This window comes from Saimiri boliviensis, chromosome 13 (assembly GCF_048565385.1).
Source record: "Saimiri boliviensis isolate mSaiBol1 chromosome 13, mSaiBol1.pri, whole genome shotgun sequence".
Taxonomy (NCBI): Eukaryota; Metazoa; Chordata; class Mammalia; order Primates; family Cebidae; genus Saimiri; species Saimiri boliviensis.
Window position 1 is genome coordinate 19,863,891 of NC_133461.1, and position 18,040 is coordinate 19,881,930.

The following is an 18,040-nucleotide window of genomic DNA, read 5'->3' on the forward strand; positions in this document are numbered from 1 at the left end:
AGCACAATGAAAGGTTGGTTCAATCCTGAAGTAATTACCTTTCTTGGTTTTAAGGACCTGGGGTTTTTCCAACATTACGTTGACATGATAGTTTCACTGGATACTTTTTTGTACTTACCCAGCTGAGACATCAGAGTCACATCCTCTTCAGCACAAGAATCGGGGACGCACACGCCCACACTGTAGTCAGCCCCATCCTGGGAAACACAATGCCACATGTTCTTTCATTTTAGCATTCATAGCACATATGCATGATCATCCCAAGTAAGTTTACTGCTAAATAATCAGATTGGGAGTGGGGAGAGAAGGATGTTGAAAAGAAAGTGGCCGGGCGCGGTGGCTCAGACCTGTAACCCCAGCACTTTGGGAGGCCGAGGTGGGTGGATCCCAAGGTGAAGAGATCAAGACCATCCTGGCCAACATGGTAAAACCCCATCTCTACTAAAAATACAAAAATTAGCTGGACGTGGTGGCACACACCATAGTCCCAGCTACTTGGGAGGCTGAAGCAGGAGAATCGCTCAAACCCAGGAGGTGCAGTGAGGCAAGATCGCACCACTGCACTCCAGCCTGGTGACAGAGCAAGACTCCATCTCAAAAAAAAAAAAAAAAAAAAAAAAAGACGACGAAGAAGAAAAGTGTTCTAGCTTCTCAAAAGATGACTTGTCCATTGCTGAGTGGTTCAAGTGAATTTCCAGAGCATCAGATGCACGCATATATTTTTTCTAATGCTCCAAGGCTTAGTGTAGCTGATTCTTTACAAAGCAACCACTAGTTTTGGATAAGCTGCCCCCGTGCCTCTCTCTTCAATATTAGAAGTCGTTATGAGTTGCGTCTCCTGTAATTTTCAATACAATTTCCAAGTTACCATTTCTCGGTGGCAGGACACATCGTATCAAATAAAGATTTTATTAACACATCAAGCCAATAACTAGAGTGCCTGTTCCAATAAAGGAAACATCAAATTATAAATAAAAATTTCTGGGGTGATTCTTCTAAACACATAATTTAGAGGATTGTGTAGGCTCGACCTTTTGCTCCAATATCAAAAGCATTAATCTGCTTTGAAAATGACATTTGTGTGCAGTGATTAATCCCTCAAGCAATCATTATCCCAACCCTTAGCAGGACAAATGGAGCTAGGCGATCATCTCCCTGTCTCCATGGCGCACCATTCTAAGATCATTTTATAACATTAATATCAGAGAGCTTGGATTTCTTCTCGTTACTTTATACAATTGTTATTGGCCAACTCGTAATCTAGTTTTGTTTGAGTACTATGTGATACACATAAAGTTTATCTTTGTGTTTAATAACAGGCTACACTGTTCCTAGTTTTTTGTTTTTTTTACTGAGCAATAAAATGATTAACATGCTTTGAAGATAGCCCTGCAAACTTGGTCAATTGATTTAACATTGTTTTCATAAAGTCATGGCCCATCTCCTAGGATAACCTCAAATTCATGTTTAGAGCTCTGTTTGGGGGAAAAGGGTTAAAGGTAATGGAAAGTCCACATTGTCTCTGGTATTCTAAAAGCTGTTGATGAGTCAGGAGTGCATTTTAAGCTCCTTGACTTGATCCACCTTGCATCAAGCAATGATTCAGTTCCCTGACAGCAAGGATACAGGGCGGGGATTTGGTCTGGGAAAATGATAAGAGCCCTCAAAACCTGAAGTAGAGGAGAGTCCCTATTAGACCCCAGCAGAGAAGAGCAGAAGAGAGCTACCAAGCAGACTCAAAATAGCTCTCAAAAAGAGAGCTATATAGCATTTGCAGCTATAGACGCTGCTGGCCAGGCCTTGACTTTGGATTCCCCATGAAAGTTGTCCAGAAGTCTTGCACATACAATGTGGTAGGAGGAATATCTCAAGACCTACGTGGTTTGCGAACAAGAGTCTTGTTTAATGTCCCATACTCAAGATGCTAAGCAGGTTTCTGCCAAGTATTTAAAATTGAGTTTTTATGTTTTGCAAAACATCATTTATCGTTTTTTTTAATTAAGAAAAGGAATCAGTGGAGCTGTAATTTTTTCTACATCATGACATTCACTTGTCCTTGAAGAGCAAGCAAGCAGGTCCCCCACACTCACCTGCTGTATACGAAGCTTGCAGTACTGTCCTCGGAAGTTCCCCTTGGGAGCATGGGTGGAAAGACACTCACTGTATGATCCCAGCCTGTCCACGTTTCCATTAAGAATGTTGCTCCCAAGCTTCCCCAGAGAGTCATACACTGAATTGCAAAGCAAGAGAAGTTTACAAAATTAGCTTTCTGGAGTCACTTCTAAATAATTGATAGGTACTCAGCTCTGTCTGCTGAATCTTTCAAACATGTATGACTGAAAAAAGAAGAGAAATAGTTGTAGTCAGATGCTACTCTTTGAGCCTATGTTTTGCATTCATAGCCCCTTTCATCATGCTGGGAGAACAATGATGTGAATTTTCATGCTATTACGTTGTCTGCCAACAGTCACTGGAAAAGATGAAGAGTTTGATTTATTTTAAAAAATAAATGCTTTCCGGGGAGTGAAAAGTATAACTAAAATTTGGTAGCTTTTCTTTCTCTTCCACATAAACACAAGAGAAAATGCTCACATTTTTTTAAAATTTCATCCCGTTTTGTGGGACCTTACTTTTGAGAGAATTAATTTTTTTTTTCTTTTTTCATTTAACCTTAGGGGTGGAACAGTGGAGTGATCAACTCCACAGTTGATGGCATGTCCAGCCCTGGTCCTGTGAAGTCTTTTTTGTTTGCTTATGCTTATTTATGCCTTTTTTTTCCTCATTTTAAAATGTTGTTTCCTTTCATCTTTCTTCATCTTTTCCTTTTCCTTTCTGAAATTCCCCTCACTTCATATGTGTGTGCTGTGTATCCTCTCATTTGTAGGTGTTCTTGTTTTGTGTATGTGTATTTGCCATATGTATGAATGGTTTGGTGCTTCCACTCTCCTTCTGTTTCTGTGTATGTCACACAGTGCTACATTTTTACAATTTGATGTATATCTAGTCTAGGGCCACTAACTTCTGTGTAATAATCCATCACTACCTTTGACTTAACTAGTCCCCAAATGATAGATGGATAGATGACTCCAACCCACAGAAACACACAGTGATAACTTTTTATAAATGTCCCTTTATAGAGCAACGAGAAGATGGAGGTCAGATTCTACCTGTGAGTGCAATTGCTGAGTGATAAGGCACAGAAGTACAGAAGTACTCAGTCTGTGATAATCCAGGCAGGTTGCTCGCTAGAGAGACTCCTTCAAACTATATTTCCCAGAGATGCTGGCTCTTTTTTTTTTTTTTTTTGTACTGTTTAGCTTTTTAATTTTTGACAGTTAATGGATATAAAATGATATGTAATTACTGGTTTAATTTTCATTTATCTAATTACAAAGAAGCCAGGGTATTTTTATTGATTAGTCAGCCATTTAAGTGTTCTCTTCTGAACCTGTGTGTGTCCTTTGCCCACTTTTTACAGATTTTTTTTCTTTTTGATTTGCCAGAGCTGCTTACTATTCTATACATTGATTCTGTCTGAGTCATTGGAAGTGTCTACTCTCAGGCAGTTATCTGTCAGTTGACTTTTCCATGGTGCCTTTCATTGAAGAGAAACCATACTTTAGGTATCATGAAATCCACCAATATTTTCCTTATCAATTATGCTTTTGGTGTTTTCCTAAGAAATTCTTCGCCATTCATAGGTCACAAGAGGATTTTCTAATATTACCTCCTACTGTCTTTATAGTTCTACTTTATTTAGGTCTTTAATCCATCTGAGTCATGGTGCATTTTTGTCTCCCTCCAAAAGGTGGTCCAGTTATCCCAAAATCACCTCTAGTTTTTCTGGCTGGGCACAGTGGCTCACGCCTGTGATCCCAGCACTTTGGGAGGCTGAGGCAGGTGAATCACGAGGTCAGGAGTTCGAGAACAGCCTGGCCAACATGGTGAAACCCCATCTCTACTAAAGATACAAAAAATTAGCTGAGCATGGTGGCGCATGCCTGTAATCCCAGCTACTTGGGAGGCTGAGGCAGGAGAATCACTTGAACCCAGGAGGCAGAGGTTGCAGTGGGCCGAGATCGCACCACTGCACTCCAGCCTGGGGGACAGGGGGAGACGACTCTGTACCCCCGCCTCCAAGAATAGTTTTCCCTTTCATCATGGATTCATGGAGCAACTTTCTTCTTATATCCAGTTCTCATATATACGTAGATCTGCCTCTGAGCTCCCTGGTTTACTTTGTTTATTTGAGATTACACTGACTACAGAGCATGCAGGGCCAATGCAAAATGGCAATGCAGGGCCACTTGTTTAAACATGGTTAAGAATTTGAAGGTGATGACAGCAAATCACACTTCAGCCAAGCATGAAGCTCTTTTAAGAGTAGGTCCCTGTGTGACTGTAGGAGCTGCATGCCACGGAGCCAGCCCTGATTCTAGCACTGGAACCATATGGTTTTTATTATCATGGATTTGTAGTACATCAGGTATTCTGCTTTTAGTCTTTTTTTTTTTTTTTTTTTCAAAGTGGAGCTTCTTAGTTGTAGACCATCATGTATACAAAGTTCAGAAAAAGTTAGTAACTACTTACTAAAAGTTTTAGTTTACTAACTAAAAGTTAGTTTATGAACTAAAAGTTTAATTGACTAACTAAAACTTAGTTTACTAACTAAAAGTTAAAAGTTAGTAAACTTGAGTTTCTCAAAACATCCAAGAAGACTATTGACTTAAAATTGCTTTGAATGTATACATTAATGTTGGGGGGGAATTGACATTATTTTTATACGAAGACGTCATTGGAGATCATGCTATTGATGCAAATCTCTTTGTATCCTTATAATTTTACTTTTTTTTTCCCCCTTGGTAAACTTAAAACAGATGACATAAAACAACTCCTAAACAAAATAGAATTGGCCATTTTCCTTTTATTTCATTTTCAATTTACATTTTCTAATTGATTGTTGCTGGTATAGAAACATACTATTGATTTTTACAATTTGTTCTGGTATTTGGTGAATTTGCTGAACTTTCTTATTAGTTCTGAGGTTTTATTTCCCTCTCTAATCCTTATACCACTTCTTTTTTCCTCTTGTAGTTTTGGAATTAAAGTTATAATCAAATTTACAAAGTGAGTTGGGGAACTTTCGCACTTTTTTGCTTTCAGGAACAGTGTAATGATTATTGGTTGCCAGGCTTAGTGACATTGAGAGAAGTGGGTTGTATATGGCTGTAAAGAGAATGCACAAAGGAGAACTTTCTAGTGATGAAATTGTTCTGAATCTTGGTTGGAGTGTGGCTTACATAAATCTACACACGCCATAATGACATAGAACTATATGCACAGATTTTTTCAACGTCAATTTCCTTTTAAAAAATATTGTGCTATAGGTCAGGCAAGGTCACTCACGCCCGTAATTCAAACACTTTGGGAATCCAAGACAGGAGGATCAGTCAAGTTCAGGAGTTCAAGACCAGCTGGGGCAACATGGTGAAACCCCGTCTCTACAATGCAAAAAAAAAAAAAAAAAAAAAAAAAAAAAAAAAAAAAGCCAAGTACAGTGATATATCCCTATAGTCCCAGATACTCAGGAGGCTGAAGTTGGATTGCTTGAGCCTAGGAGGCAGAGGTTGCAGTGAGCTGAGGTTATGCTATAATTATGTTTGACACAATTGGGGGAAACTGGATGAAAGATACGTGAAACCCTTCTTTGTTTTCACAGATTTTGTTTTTGTCTATTTGGCACTCACTCATTCACCACTTGATTGTACTAACTCCATTTTCTTATTTTCTGTATTTGTCAAGCTCTGCTATCTGCGGCCTCGCTGACAGAAGGGACTGCCCCTCCCATGGCTACCCAATTCTTAGAAGCAGCAAATTCTTAGAAGCTCATTCTAGAAGCATACCTTTTTTTTTTTTTTTTTTTTTTTTTTGAGACAGAGTTTCGCTCTTGTTACCCAGGCTGGAGTGCAATGGCGCGATCTCGGCTCACCGCAACCTCTGCCTCCTGGGTTCAGGCAATTCTCCTGCCTCAGCCTCCCGAGTAGCTGGGATTACAGGCATGTGCCACCATGCCCAGCTAATTTTTTGTATTTTTAGTAGAGACGGGGTTTCACTATGTTGACCGGGATGGTCTCGATCTCTCGACCTCGTGATCCACCCGCCTCGGCCTCCCAAAGTGCTGGGATTACAGGCTTGAGCCACCGCGCCCGACCTAGAAGCATACCTTTGACATTCAAACGAATCAATCCAGAGCCCATGACCCCAACTGTCGCCTTTATCAAACTCTCACACACCAATTTGATGTTCCTCTGCCCTAAAGCACCCCAGGTCCAGGTGCCAGACAACCCGAGATCGCCCATGTTACCCAGAGCCCACCACATTATTCAAACCAGCCAGTCCTGCTCTGTTCACCCTGCTCTGCCTGGTTTCCCTGCAGAAACCCCGACAAAGGCAGTGACCTATGTGCTTCCACAGGTGGCTCTGTGTGGCATGGCGGGCCCCTGCTTCCAGGAAATGCAAGTAATAAAAATAATCTTCCAACGGTATTGACCTTTCAATGGAGATGCTAAGTCACTTCCATAAATTAAAATCCCATGAGTACAACTGCTACGTCTCTGAACTATTCTTGCAACTCCCTGTGCATCTACAATTATTTAAAATAAAAAGTTTTTAAAAAGTAAAGTGAGATGGGCAGCTTTCACAATTCTGAAGTTTTCTAGAACAACTGGGATTGTATATTGTAAGAAGTTGGGTAGAATGGACCTGTGTAACCACCATAGTCTTATTCCGTGAGAAGGAAGGTCTTAATTTCAATTTTTTTTTTTGACGCTTAATAGTCTTCCATTTTTCTATTTCCTTTTGAATCATTCAAAAAAATTTTAAGTTACTCATATTCACTTTGTATTGCTTTCCAAATATTCATTTACTATTTTTTATTCTTTGTTGTATCTATATTTACTCCTTTTTCATTCTTCAGTTTTTATACGTATCTTTTCTCACTTGTCTTTCACTATTGCTTGAGGACTCTAACAATCAGCTTTTGGTTTTGCTAATCTTGGTATTCTTTATGGGTTTGTTTCTTTTCTGTCTCGTTGATTTCTGACCTTTTTTTTTTTGTTTTTAAGACGGAGTTTTGCTCTGTCGCCCAGACCAGCGCCATCTCGGCTCACTGCAACCTCCGCCTCCTGGGTTCAAGCCATTCTCCTGCCTCAGCCTCCTAAGTAGCTGGGATTACAGGCTCCCACCACCACGCCCAGCTAATTTTTGTATTTTTAGCAGAGAGAGGGTTTCACCATGTTGGTCAGGCTGGTCTGACCTTATTTTTATGATGTCCTTATTGTTTCTTTGAGATTGATCTGTTTGTCTTTTTTAAATTTATTCAGTCGAGTGCTTAGCTCATGTTTTCAACCTTTCTTGTGTCCTTTATAACATGTATTGAGAGCTAGGAATTTCCCTCTAAGTACTACTATATCTGCACCTAAATTTTGACTTCTAGTGTTTTCAGTATCGTTCACCACTAAATGTATGTGTGTGTACACACAACTTTCCAGTACACTTTCTTTTTTTTTTTTTTTCAAAGAGTTAGCTGTATTATAGTGAACCCCAAATTTCTCTTCAAAGAATCAGTATGTCACTATATTCAGCTCTCTTACTCTTTCATTCTCTATTTTAAAGTTTAACTTCCTTGTAATTCCAGTAAACAACCTTCTGATCAGTAGTTCACATCTGTTCCCCCTCCTCCCTTCTGACTCATCCCAGTCACCTGATCACCCCTGGCTACTTGCTCTGACATGCCCATAACCATCCTTCCCATCAAAACATCCACCCTGCCACTCCAGCTTGGAACTCTGCTCTTTTTAAAATAGCCAATCAGGATTCGTCTAGCTTGTGTGGTCTAACCCTGGCCAACACGGGTCGACACAGCAGTAGGGATGACCCCCGTCAGGCATAAGTACCCCTTCCCCACAAGCGTGTGGCGGCCATCATTGCTCCGCCAGTGCACCCCACACCCTTCTATAGAAGTAACCTGCCTTGCCGAGAGGACATATTTTCAAGTGCTGTTTCTTTTGTGGCATTGAAATTTTACCTGTAACAGCTGGCGATACAATATTTTAGTTTCCATACGTGGAAGGCTTCTCTTTTAGCTTTTCTTCTGTCATTTTGAAGTCAGATGTCAATCTGATTGTCATTCTCTCCAGTTTTTAGAATTTTCTCATTGCTTTTAATGTTCTTAATTGTAGCTCTACTGACATGCACTCAAAACAAATAAATTTTCTTTATTGTTTTAGTGTACTGTAAACCTTTCAATCTGGTATGTTTAATCATCCTTTAATTCCAGAGAAAGTATTGTCATTATGTGTTCAAATATTCCCTTCCTTCCATTTGCTCTGTTACGTTTCTCCTTTTGGTTTCTATTATCCAGCTGTCGGCCCTTTCAGCCTCGATATCCTTTGGTTTTTCTTTTACCTTTGCATTTCTTTATCCTTTCCTGCACTGTTTGGAGAGATCTTCAAACTGTTCTTTCAGCTCACTACTTTTTCTTGGCCTCCATCCATCTTCCTATCTAGCCCATCTAGTGTGTTCATTTTAACTGTTCCTCTCGACTGTTTATGATTGTTTTTTCATGCTTCATTTCAGTCATATTCTCCCTTATCTCTGATTATATTTATTGTGCTGCTTTTAATTCCTTGATGACTCACCTGTTCAAATCATTCTGAAGAGGGAGACTCAGGCATCTCAGATCAACTTCCCTTTTTTCCTTTTTATTCCTAAGATTGTACACTGAAATGCTTCTCATTCCTAAGACTGTAAACTGAACCCCTTTTCATATGTAATTCCTAAGACTGTAAACTGAACCCCTTTTCATATGGAATTCCTAAGACTGTAAACTGAAACCCTTTTTTCATATGTAATTCCTAAGACTGTATACTTCCCTTTTCCTGACTGTAAACTGAAACCCTTTTCATATGTAATTCCTAAGACTGTAAACTGAGACCCTTTTCATATGTTAAGCTATGAACCTAAGATTCTTCCACGTGTAACGTCTAAAGTATAAGCCTATATAAAGAAGGAACCTTCTTTTGTTAGGGGAGCTTGGATATTAGGCAAATATGCCACCTGGCTCCCGGCCGAATAAACTCCTTCCTCCAATATTCGGTGCCCGAGAGATCTGTTTCCCATGGCTGCTCCTGCAACAATTCAACTTCACGTAGTACACGTGCGTATTCAATCCAGTGTCCCTCTTTCATGTGTCTGTTCCTCAGGATTGGGGTGTTTTGGCTTGTGCAGTCTTACACTCTTTGGTGAAGTGCAAAGTATAAGTGTGCACAAGAACGTGTGACAGCCCAACCCCCAGAGTGCACGCCGCCTTGGGAACTTAAAGAGCATAGAGAAGAAAGTACGACCCTCAGAGCAGAAAACCCTGGCACAGGGAGTCAGTGGCAATCCTAGCCCTACTAAGCAACTCACTCAGTCTGGAATTTTCCCTCAAATTATTTGAAAGCAGCAGCACTGGGAAAACATAATCTCCTGCGACTGTGACCCCCCAGCTTCTTAGGGAAGAGGGCAGAGGGCCCAGGGTGAATGAGTGAATGCCCAGGAATATTGGTCTGCCCCTAACACCTGGGAGGCAGGAGAAGGGCCAGGAGGGTGGGTTCAGAGCCCGATCCTGCCGTGAATGCTTCAGACAGAGGCTAGCCTGGCTGCTGCCCTGGATTTCCTTCTCAGGGCAATGGTGGCCTGTGATTTCCATAGGCTGGTATGCATCAATGTCACTGGGCGCTTGGTAAAACATAGATTGCTGGGCCCCGCTGCCAGAGTGTCTGACTCAGTAGGTCTAACGTGCACCTGAGTTTGTGTTTTATCAAATTCTCATGTGATAAGGATGCTGCTGATTAGGAACCACTTTGAAAACCACTGTGTAGGCAGTGACAGTTGTACACACATGCAAACGCACACACAGACACAGACGCATACACACAGAAACACACAGACACAGACACACCCATACACAGCAGCTGACAGCCTTCAGGAACCTAGAGGCACAGTTTTGACAGCAGCTTTTTTTATTTGTTTTTTTTTGTTGTTGTTGGGGGGAGTCTCACTCTGTCATCCAGGCTGGAGAGCAGTGGCATGATCTTGGCTCACTGCAACCTCTGCCTCTGGGTTCAAGCAACTCTTAAGCCTCAGCTTCTCAAGTAGCTAGGACTACAGGCATGTACCATCACACCTCGCTAATTTTTATATTTCTAGTAGAGATATGGTTTCAACATGTTGGCCAAGCTGGTCTTGAACTCCTGACATCATGTGATCCACCTGCCTCAACCTCCCAAAGTGCTAGGATTACAGGTGTGAACCACTGCGCCCAGCCTGACATCCTGATGTCAGTTTCTTAATAAGTGCTTCTCTATTCTTTCTTTCTTTTTTTCAATTTTTTTTTTTAGACAAGGTCTCACTCTGTCACCCAGGCTGGAGTGCACTGGTGTGATCAGGGATCACTGCAGCCTCAACCTCCCAGCCTTAAGTGATCCTCCCATCTCAGTCTTCTGAGTAGCTTGGACTATAGGTGCACACCACCACACCCAGCTGCTTTTTGTATGTTTCGTAGAGACTAGCTTTCTGGGATTACAAGTGTGAGCCACCATGCCCAGCCCTCTCTTCTTTCTTTAATATCTCCAGTATTGTTTTGGTAAAGACAAGTCTTTCTGGAAAGAGAGAGCAGCTCTTGCTAAGTCATCATTTTATCAGCAACATCATTCTTGTGAGACCCAGTTTGTCTTTTTTTTTGGAGACAAAGTTTTATTCCTCTTCCCCAGGCTGGAGTATAATGGCGTGATCTCGGCTCACTGCAATATCCATCTCCTGGGTTCAAGCGATTCTCCTGCCTCAGCCTCCTGATTAGCTGGGATTACAGGCACCTGCCACCACACCCGGTTAATTTTTATATTTTTAGTAGACATGGGGTTTCACCATGTTGGCCAGGCTGGCCTTGAACTCCTGACCTCGGGTGATCTGCCCACCTCAGATCACAGCCAGCAGGAGGTCACGGCAGCAGTGAGCCATGATCGTACCACTGCACTCAAGCCTGAGAGCTAGAGTGAGACTCCACCTCAAAAAAAAAAAAAAAAGAAAGAAAAAGAAATATGTTATTTAGGAAGCTTCCTGCCCCTAACTTGAAAAACGGTACTTGCTGAGTTCACTGAGTTAACTGGCTTTTAACAGGAGCCCTCGCCTCTTCGTTGGCAGGTTCCACTGTGTCAAACCACTTGGACTCACCCAGTGGGTGCTGGTTATCAGTGACCTCTTTCCCATAGATTTTCATTATTCCAGGTTTTTGCTGGAATGAGAATTACTGAGCCTCCCATTTTCCTTCCAATGAGTGTGAGTCTCCTGGTCTCTGACCATACTCAGAAGCTTAGAGCTGGCATCCAACTTGGCCATTTATAGCCATCAGTGATCTTCTAGGCTGAGCTGAATTAGGCTGAGCTGAATCACAAGACTGACCATGTCCCTCCCCTCCTTTAACCTCTTCAAGACGTCATGAATGTAGTTAAAAGGTAAGGCGAGAACACAGTCACCATATTTATAACTTAGATTAAGAATTGCATTCAGAACATATAAAGCACCCTTACAAAGCAAACATTCTTTTTCTGAGGTGGAGTCTTGCTTTGTTGCCCAGGCTGGAGTGCAGTGGCCTGATCTCAGCTCACAGCAACCTCTGTTTCCCAGATTCAAGCAATTCTCCTGCCTCAGCCTCCCAAGTTGCTGGGATTACAGGTGTACACCACCACACTCAGCTAATTTTTATATTTTTAGTAGAGGGGTTTTCACCACGTTGGCCAGGCTGGTCTCAAACTCCTGACTGTGATCTGCCCACCTTGGCCTCCCAAAGTGCTGGAATTATAGGCATGAGCCACCACACCTGGCACAAAGCAAACACTTTTTAAAAGTCACAGAAACTGATTTAAAATCCACAAAAGACATGAACAGGAAACCCTTGGAAAAGGAAATCCAACTGACTAATAAATATGAGAAAGCTGTTCGGCCTCACCAGTGAACAATTAGATACCACTCTTTTCTTTTTTTCTTTTTTTTTTTTTTCACTCAGCAAGGCTAGTTTACCTCCTGCAAGGAAGAGTGCAACTCACCTGCAGTGTTACCATGAGAGCACCCTGAACAAGGGAGACACGGACATTTACAACTTGCAGAACCTGATGCAATCACCCTACTGCTGTGTCCAGTTTCCATTGACCAGAACGGGACCTCACATTCTATGTTTGACCCGATGAGCTAAAAACTTGGAAATTTCCTGAATAGATAAGGGGAAAGAAGACGAGGAAGAAGACAAGAAATGAGGGGAAGCTAGTCAGGAGAAGGTCAGGAGGCTTCCCAAATAAGGAATGGCATGCACCAGGCTTTGGAGTTTCCCCGTTCTGTTCAGGCGTGCTGGGGTGAGTCACTCTTTTCTACTTATTTTATTGGTTAGAATTTTAAAGATTAATACAATTAAGTGTTGGTGAGTGTCATGGTTTGAATGCCTCCCGCAGAATTCACGTGTTGGAAACTGAATCTCCAATGGACCAGCATTGGAAGCTGAGGCCCAATAAAAGCTTATCAGGCCTAATAAGAGACCTAATAATGGATTAGCGTCATTATTGCAGGACTGGGTCACTTGAGTAGAGCGTGGGTTATTTCAAAAGCAAGCCTGGTCCCTTATGCTTTCTCTCTTGTTTACCCTTCCACCTCCCACTGTGGGACAAAGCACGAAGTCCCTTACCAGATGCCAACAGCACACTCTTACACTTCCCAGCCTCCAGAACTGTGAGAAAATAAATCTCTTTTCTATATAAACTACCCGGTCTGTGATAATCTGTTATAGCAGCAGAAAATGAACTAAAACAATAAGAATATGAAGAAATGTTTTGATTTTTATTATTTTGATAGAGATGAGGTTTTGCCAAGTAGCTCAGGCTGGCCTTGAACTCCTGAGCTCGAGCAATCCACCTGTCTCAGTCTCCCAAAGTGCTGGGATTACAGGCATGAGCCACAACACTTTGCCTGAAGACATTTTTTTGATCTCCTGGAAGCCATTTTCTCTCCTTAGTGAGCAACTAGATTTTCTTTTAGAGAATTAGCACTCCCCAACTGTGTACAATCTTGACAAAAAAATCAAGGTGCTCTGTCCTCCATTATAGAAGCCAAAGGGGTCCCTGGAAGGCACTGCCAGCCTCACTCCCCATCACTGTAACACAAGGTCAACCCTCTGGCAGGACTTTAGTGGAGCGAGACAGGGCCCAAAGCCATCCATCAGGAAGCAGGTCGCTGGCCTTTCTCTCCCTCCTCTGAGCTGCCCTATACTCTGCCAATAGCTTTCCTTTATGTTGAAGTTTGCCAGAGTCAGTGTCCAGGGTTTAAACAAAGACTCCTTTCTAACTGCTAGGCACAATTACCCAGCAGGTCCATGTCTCAGAATCTGCCCCCGGGATACACACATGAGCACACATTGCAAGATGCTCATGGCAGTAATGCTTGTAATGGCCAAAAATCGGGCATAGACTATGAGGCTGAACCATCTGAAAATGCCACTTTGTAGGATAAAGCAGTTTAATGCTGGCAATTCCAGATAGTTCAACCTCTCTCAGAAAATTATTAAATGAGCCATGGGGGTTTTCATAGTTCATATTTTATTATGCTATGCAAAAACTAAAAAGAGATATATATTTGCTGCTGTGGAAATACTCCAAGACATATTATGTAGGGGAAAAGCAAGTTTAAGAAATACCTACTCCAGGCACAGTGGCTCATGCCTGTAATCCCAGCACTTTGGGAGGCCAAGGCAAGCAGATCAGAAGGTCAGGAGATCAAGACCATTCTGGCTAAAATGGTGAAACTCCATCTGTACTAAAAATGCCAAAAAAAAAAAAAAAATTAGCCAGGTGTGGTGGCACACACCTGTAGTCCCAGCTACTCAGGAGGCTGAGGCAGGGGAATCACTTAACCTGGGAGGCAGAGGTTGCAGTGAGCCGAGATCATACCACTGCACTCCAGCCTAGGTGACAGAGTGAGACTGCCCCAAAAAAAAAATACATACACACACACACACACACACACACGCACACACACAAAGATAAACATATTCTATATACATTCACACTTTCTCTATATATCTATATATATAAAGTGTGTATGTATATATATATGTATATATATGTGTGTGTATATATATATAGAGTGTGTGTATATGTACGTGAATATATATATACATATATATATATATATATATATATATTTTTTTTTTTTTTAAGACAGGGTATTACTCTGTCACCTAGGCTGGAGTGCAGTGGTACAATCTCAGCTCACTACAGCCTTGACCTCCCAGGCTCAAGCAATCCTTCCCCCTCAGCCTCCTGAGTAGCTAGGACTACTGGCACACACCACTACACCCAGCTAATTTTGTTTATTTTTTGTATAGACAGGGTCTCACTGTATAGCCCAGGCTGGTCTCAAACTCCTGGACTCAATATATATATATATTTTCTCAGTTATATTAACTTGATTTAATAGGCTGTCAGTCTCAAAAATCTTTCATCAGATCTTTGCAAAACTTTTGGCCTTTGAGCTTGAACCTGGAGCTTCACTCCATCTCTAGCATGATTTTCCTGTTGTTAGTGCATTCTGAAGTTATTCTGAAGTTATTCTGAAGAAAACTGAACCCAACCCAAATCTCGGTCAAAACCTTGTCAAAAGGTACAATACACTTTCTTATATGGCCAAACTGTGCAAAGTGCTCTCTCAGCTGACTCAGTGCCACGGTGCAAGGCATTCTTCTCACAAAAGCAATTGGCCGACTGATATTTCTTCACAGCGTCACAGCACCACTCACGGCGAAGGCCGCCGTCTTTAATAAATATATATTTTTAAGCTTATAAAAAAATTATATCTCTCTAGTACATACCAAAAAGAGCAAGGAGAAAATTCTAGAAAAATTTACACCTCATTGATAACACTTATCATCTAGGAAAGGGACTGGAATTTGAATGAGGGAATAAAAAGGGCTTGAGCTTTGCTGCATTATTTAGATTCCTTTACAGTGTGAACAAGTTCATGTATTATTTATGTAATAAACTGTAAAAAATTTTGAATAAATACACTTTTTTTTTTGACAGAGTTTCGCTCTTGTTGCCCACTCTGGAGGTCAATGGCATGACCTCAGCTCACTGCAACCTCCACCTCCCGGGTTCAAGCAATTCTGCCTCAGCCTCCTGAATAGCTGGGATTACAGGCACCTGCCACCATGCCCGGCTAATGCTAGTCTCGAACTCCCAACCTCAGGTGATCTGCCCGCCTTGGCCTCCCAAAGTGCTGGGATTACAGGTGTGAGCCACCAAGCCCGGTCACTTCTTAAATTCTTAATGGCATCTCATCATCAGAGTAGGGGTTGGCAAACTATAACCCTGTCTGTCCTTTAAGAGTTTATTTTTAATATGGCCATGCTCATGAATTTAGATAGCATCTGAGCTGCTTTCCCACAAAATGGCAGGGTTGCGTAGCTGCAAGAGAGACCCTATCGCTGACAAAGCTAAAAATATTTACTTTCAGGCCCTTGAGAGAAAAACTTTGCAGACCTCTTAGCTAGGGCTGTGGTTCTCAGCTCTAGCGAGCATTTGAATCACCTGAGACATTAAAGAAAAAAAAAAAAACTTCACGTCCAGGCTCCACCCCCACAAAGAATGACTTAATTGGTCAGGGCTGAGGTTTCAGCTGCCATTGGGGTCTCAAAATGTCCCAGGTGATTGTAATGTGCAGCCAGGCTTGCCTGCTCTGACTTTTAGGATTAATTCCAGACTCCTGAGTATGGTTTAAAAGACCCTTCGTGACCTGGCTTTCCCTCTGGTCTCATCCTCCCAACCCACGCTCATTTCCTCTCCTACGAGATACAGAACCCATCAGGCGACGCCGTCTCTAAGGTTGGAATGCCCCTCCTTGCCATCTGCCCGGCAAATGTTGAGTCATCCTTTAAGTCTAGGCCAAGGGATGTTCTTTCCTAAGAAGCATTCCAGACGCTGGCTTACATATCGCACTAACAGGTATGTCACCATTGTGTACCTGTCTGTCTCCCCCAAGGTGAGGGGAGGGAGGAAGCGCTGTGTTTTCATTCATGTATCTCTCAGAGCAGGAGCTCAATGAGCATTTGCTGAATCAGATTAAACTTTAAAAAAAATGTAAGTTCAAACACTCAAAATCCAGCTCCACAGAGACATTCTGAAGTCCTCCTTGCATCAGAAAAACAGAACAGTAACAAAACACTGGATGCATTTGCTGTAACAGACTAAACGTTTTTTTTTTTTTTTTCTTTGAGACAGAATCTTGCTCTCACCCAGGCCGGAGTGCAGTGGCACAATCTCGGCTCACTGCAGCCCCCGCCTCCTGGGTTCAAGCGATTCTCATACCTCAGCCTCCCAAGTAGCTGGGATTACAGACATGCACCGCCATGCCCTGTTAATTTTTGTATTTTCAGTAGAGACGAGGTTTCACCGTGTTGGCCAGGCTGGTCTCAACCCCTGACCTCAAGTGATCCACCTGCCTTGGCTTCTCAAAGTGCTGGGATTACAGGCATGAGCCACCACACCCGGCCTGGAACAGAATAAACGATTTTCAAATTCCCTTCTCTATCATGGAGTTTCCCCAACTCTGTAGCCTAAAGTGTAAGGGTCTGGAACCGTAAGCCTTAGGAGGAGAAAGAGATGTTAAAATTGAGCCTGTCCCTCCTTAGATAAATCTTGAAGTGTACATGAAGAATATCCCATTCTTCATTTGAGAAGATTAAATTCTAGTTTTCTTTCCAGTTGGTATTTGCTTTATAAACTGATTCCGTTTGTGGTTGTCTGGCTGAACTCATGTTGTGTGCTATGCAAATTTTCAAACTGCATTTGTTTCCTTTCCGAGTATGAACTCCAATGGACAAGTTGCCCTTTCCCAAACTAATCCTTAATTAGCTTCTGTCAAGAGCCTAAGAGATGCCAGGGCACGGGCACCCTCCAAATCAAAGTACATTGTGATTGTCATGGGAGGGAGAAATAGAATAAATGAATGATTAATCGCACCTGCTACTTCAAATCATCTGGCACTGGTTCCAAGTTTTCATTTTCAAAAGATTAAAAACAACTTGTTTCAATTCTGTGCTAATTGGCAGGCAGATTTTCTTTCTCACTTGGCGGCAATGAAATGTGGATATTAAAATGCACAGCTGATTAATTTCTGGGTTTGAATAGAGGAAAAAAGAGGCCTTGGTCAACAGTCTTAAGTTTTTAAATATGATGCATTGATAGGAAGTTGAAGGCAGTGGAAGCTTCTGGAATGCTTCATAATTTCCTGAAACAAACTGACCTTGAGGCTTATATTAAGCACCTACCAGATTGCTGTGTTACACTGCAAATTTTTGTAACTGAGAATAGTCCTTGTCTTATAGTTGATGATACAGGGCATACAGGTAAAATGCTAACTCTCTGGTGCCAGAGATTTCCTTGTGGTAAGAGAAAGAGCTGAAGGCACTCTCCATTTCACAGCTGAGTTCCCGAGACAGGCTCTTAGCAGACACCTCCTGGCAGTCCCCCTTGGATCTGGTCAACTATTCATCTTAGACCTGAAGAACGAGAATAGGCCAGGTGCGAGGTGGCACCCACTGCACTCACTCTGTCTCTCTCTTCTAAGGATACACGGGGTTGTATTTAGGGCCTACCTGGATAATCTGGGACAATCCCCACATTTTAAGATCCTTAATTTAATCATACCTGCGAAGACCCTGTTTCCATAGAAGGTAACATTCACAGGCTCCAGGAATTAGGATGTCTTTTGGGGGACCATGTTTCAGTCTACCACAGTATAGATATCTGGTACCCAGTGAACCCAGAATTTCAGTGAAGCTCAGTTTCACCCTTTAGCTTAACATTTGCTCCATTTGCATCTTTTCTGTCCCTTGCTCTAGCACCAAGAGAGGGTTTGACCTTGAGTAAAATGCCCTCCAGACTAACAGCTGGGTGGA

At 42.0% G+C, this 18,040-nt stretch overlaps 1 long non-coding RNA gene across 1 annotated transcript in view; it reads right to left on the reverse strand.

Annotated features, from left to right (window-relative positions):
- LOC141580771 (uncharacterized) overlaps positions 1–18,040 on the reverse strand; it is a 28,497-nt gene continuing 10,457 nt past the window's right edge. The window contains exons 2-3 of the long non-coding RNA XR_012513086.1: positions 2,091–2,230; positions 1–197 (exon numbers count right to left, since the gene is read on the reverse strand). This is a non-coding gene — a long non-coding RNA (uncharacterized LOC141580771). The remainder of the gene's footprint in view (positions 198–2,090; positions 2,231–18,040) is intronic.